Here is a 3,752-nt window from a genome sequence, read left to right as displayed (position 1 = left end):
CAAAACTAAAGAAGTCGAAGGCTCCATCAAGTTCATTGTCTACAGGAGCTGGATCTTCATCTGGTGGCAGGACACCAAGCATATGTTGCTCTATAATTTCACACTGGATTGTCCAACTTTGGCCTTAAAAATTATGACCTTCTGAAATCAAAATGAACTTTGGGACAGATTCAAGGTCTACTATTCTGACTTTAAGAATGATTCGGGCTAGGTAATGATCCTCTTGTTCCCAAACCACTAGACGGCCAAAGGAACTGATAGCAGCTTCAATAAAGTGCTTATTCATGTAGTCAAGGGGAAATCCAAGGAGCATCAGCCAACACTCACGGTTGAAGTTGAGAGCATGTCAATTTGGACCTTGGTTATGTTAGATTGATCTCTAACCCTAACTGGACCCAACGGCCCAGTTGGGCCCTTGATCAGCGCCCTGATCGGGGGCGCCCAGCCCACTATGGCTGGAGGGCCCCTGTCACCCTGCGCTATATAAAGAGGTGGGGGCCGGCGGCTCTTTTCACGAGGTTCGACTGAGCCGTACACCCCACCGAAACCCTAACCCTAATCCGATCTAAGAGGGGCGCAGCCAGTGACGGGAAGCCACCAGCCGCGCCGCCCTGCTCCACCACGTCGACGGCTACACCGACACCGTCCTCGACCGTCGCTGCCCGTGCGCAGACTCCATCAACGAACGTGATGGAGGCATCTGGGTCATCTACACCGGAGCTGTCAGATTCGTCCCTCTACCTCTCCTCTCTGTCTCTCTGTCTCTCAGTAGGTCTTTGATTCAATTGATAAGCTTGAAGTATCTCGGGTCTACCCTAGATAGATTCTATAGTCTCAACAATGGTAAAAAAACCAGTGTCTCCATTGCAAGAAGACGGGACATTATAAGAAAGATTGTCCCGATTTCTTAAAGATGATCATGGCAAAGAAAGGTGAGAACATTATTACGTTCATAAATGAATCCCTGTATATACAGTATTCGAAATCTACTTGGTGGATTGACTCAGGTGCAACTGTTCATGTTGCTAATTCTTTACAGGGATTCCGTTCGACGAGGACTACGCAAAGAAGAGAAAGACACATTAAAGTTGCAAATGGACTCCGAGCAGATGTTGAAGCTATTGGCGATCTTTCTCTAGAGCTTGCTGATGGCTTCACACTTTTACTTAGAGATGTACTTTATGTTCCCTCTTTACAGAGAAACTTGATTAGTGTTTCATGCTTGGACAATGATGGATATGATTGCCATTTTGGAAATGGCAAATGTAAGATAACATTTAATAATGCATGTGTTGGTCTTGCTATCTTACAAAATGAGCTTTATTTATTATCACTACGTGATGATGTGAATGTTGTATGCGATGATGGGAACGTTGCGTGCGACAATGAGAATGTATCCTCGTCTGTGGATGTAAACAGAAAACGAAAGAGAACTCACGATGCGTCGTCGAAATTATGGCACTGTCGTTTAGGCCATATTTCGAGGGGGAGAATAGAAAGACTAGTTAAGAATGATATTCTTCCTTCATTAGAGTTCTCAGATTTAGAACAATGCAGAGAATGCATAAAAGGAAAATATGTAAAGAAAATTAAGAAAGATGCCAAACGAAGCACAGGAATTCTACAGATTATTCATACAGACATCTGTGGTCCGTTTCCTGTAAAGAGTGTGGATGGTTATGATTCGTTCATAACATTCACAGATGATTACTCCCGTTATGGCTACATTTATCCAATCAAAGAAAGAACAGAAGCATTGGATAAATTTAAGATATTTAAGGCAGAAGTTGAAAACCAACACAATTTAAAGATTAAGATAGTCAGGTCCGACCGTGGGGGGGAGTACTATGGTCGGCATACCCCATATGGCCAAGTTCCTGGACCTTTTGCAAGGTTCTTACAGGAGAATGGCATAGTTGCCCAGTATTCTACACCGGGCGAACCTCAGCAGAATGGAGTAGCTGAAAGGCGCAATCGTACCCTGATGGATATGGTGCGCAGTATGATAAGTTACTCCACCTTACCGTTGAGCCTGTGGATGGAGGCGTTAAAAACCGCCATTCATATTCTCAATAGAGTACCAAGTAAGTCGGTGCCCAAAACACCGTATGAGTTGTGGACAGGAAGAGTACCCTCACTAAACCACTTACGTGTGTGGGGGAGTCCTGCTGAGGCTAAAGTATTTAACCCAAACATTGGGAAACTAGATCCCAAAACAGCAAGTTGCCATTTCATTGGCTACCCAGAAAAGTCAAAAGGTTTTCGTTTCTACTGTCCAGACAGACATACAAAGTTTGTAGAAACGAGACACGCTGTCTTCCTAGAGGATGAAATGATGAAGGGGAGCATGGTAGCTCGAGAAATTGACCTTGAAGAGAAGCGGGTGTATGCACCCACTCCGATGATTCATGAGCCATTTTTCTCACTACCTGCTGTCACTGCACCGACAGTGCAAGATACTGTGGTGCCAGCACCTGTTGTTATTCCACCTGTGGCAATAATGAATGACGATGAGGAACCTGTTCTTCAGGATCCTGTAGAACCTATTGCCACACATGAGGGGGAGCAACAACAGCCTCAAACAGAAGATGTGCCAAATGTGGAGGCCCCTAGAAGGTCTCAAAGAGTTAGAAGATCAGCTATTCCTGCTGATTATGAAGTGTACAACACTGAAGAATTTCAAATGGAGGATGATCCCACCTCATTTGAAGAAGCCATGAGAAGTGATCATTCATCAAAGTGGCTTGAGGCCATGGAAGATGAAATGAAATCTATGAATGCCAATAAAGTTTGGGACTTGGAAATAATTCCTAAAGGAGCCAAAACAGTAGGCTGTAAATAGGTCTACAAAACCAAACTTGACTCCCAAGGGAATATAGAGAGATATAAAGCGCGACTTGTGGCAAAAGGCTTTACGCAAAGAGAAGGGATTGATTACAATGAGACCTTTTCTCCAGTCTCATGTAAGGATTCCTTCAGAATCATAATGGCGTTAGTGGCACATTACGATTTAGAATTACATCAGATGGATGTAAAGACGGCATTTCTCAACGGGGACTTGGAGGAAAATGTTTACATGGCACAACCGAAAGGATTTGTCATGGAAGGAAAAGAACGAATGGGATGCCACCTAAAGAAATCCATTTATGGATTGAAACAAGCTTCAAGACAGTGGTACTTGAAGTTTGATCAGACAATAAGGAATTTTGGGTTTAAAGAGAATGTAGAGGACAATTGTATCTATGCAAAGTTTAAGAATGGGAAGTTCATCTTCCTTGTCCTGTATGTAGATGATATCTTACTTGCTAGTAGTGATGTCAGTCTACTACTGGAGACAAAGAAGTTTTTGTCCTCGAAATTTGATATGAAAGATCTTGGTGAAGCTTCGTTCGTTCTAGGGATCGAGATTCACCGAGATAGAAGTAAAGGGGTATTAGGACTATCACAAAAGGCATACATAGAGAAGATCTTAAAGAAATTTAGTATGCACAAATGTAGTCCCTCACCTGCTCCTATAGTCAAGGGCGACAGATATGGGGATTTTCAATGCCCCAGGAACCAGTATGAGATCGATCAAATGAAAACGGTTCCATATGCTTCAGCTGTCGGAAGCTTACAATATGCTCAAGTATGTACGCGCCCTGACTTGGCATTTGTTACCGGGTTACTTGGCAGATTCCAGAGCAATCCTGGAACAGAACACTGGAAATTAGTAAAGAAAGTCTTGCGTTATTTGCAAGGAACGAAAGGCC

Source organism: Phragmites australis, chromosome 15 (genome assembly GCF_958298935.1).
Source record: "Phragmites australis chromosome 15, lpPhrAust1.1, whole genome shotgun sequence".
Classification (NCBI taxonomy): domain Eukaryota; kingdom Viridiplantae; phylum Streptophyta; class Magnoliopsida; order Poales; family Poaceae; genus Phragmites; species Phragmites australis.
This window is presented reverse-complemented; position numbering follows the sequence as displayed.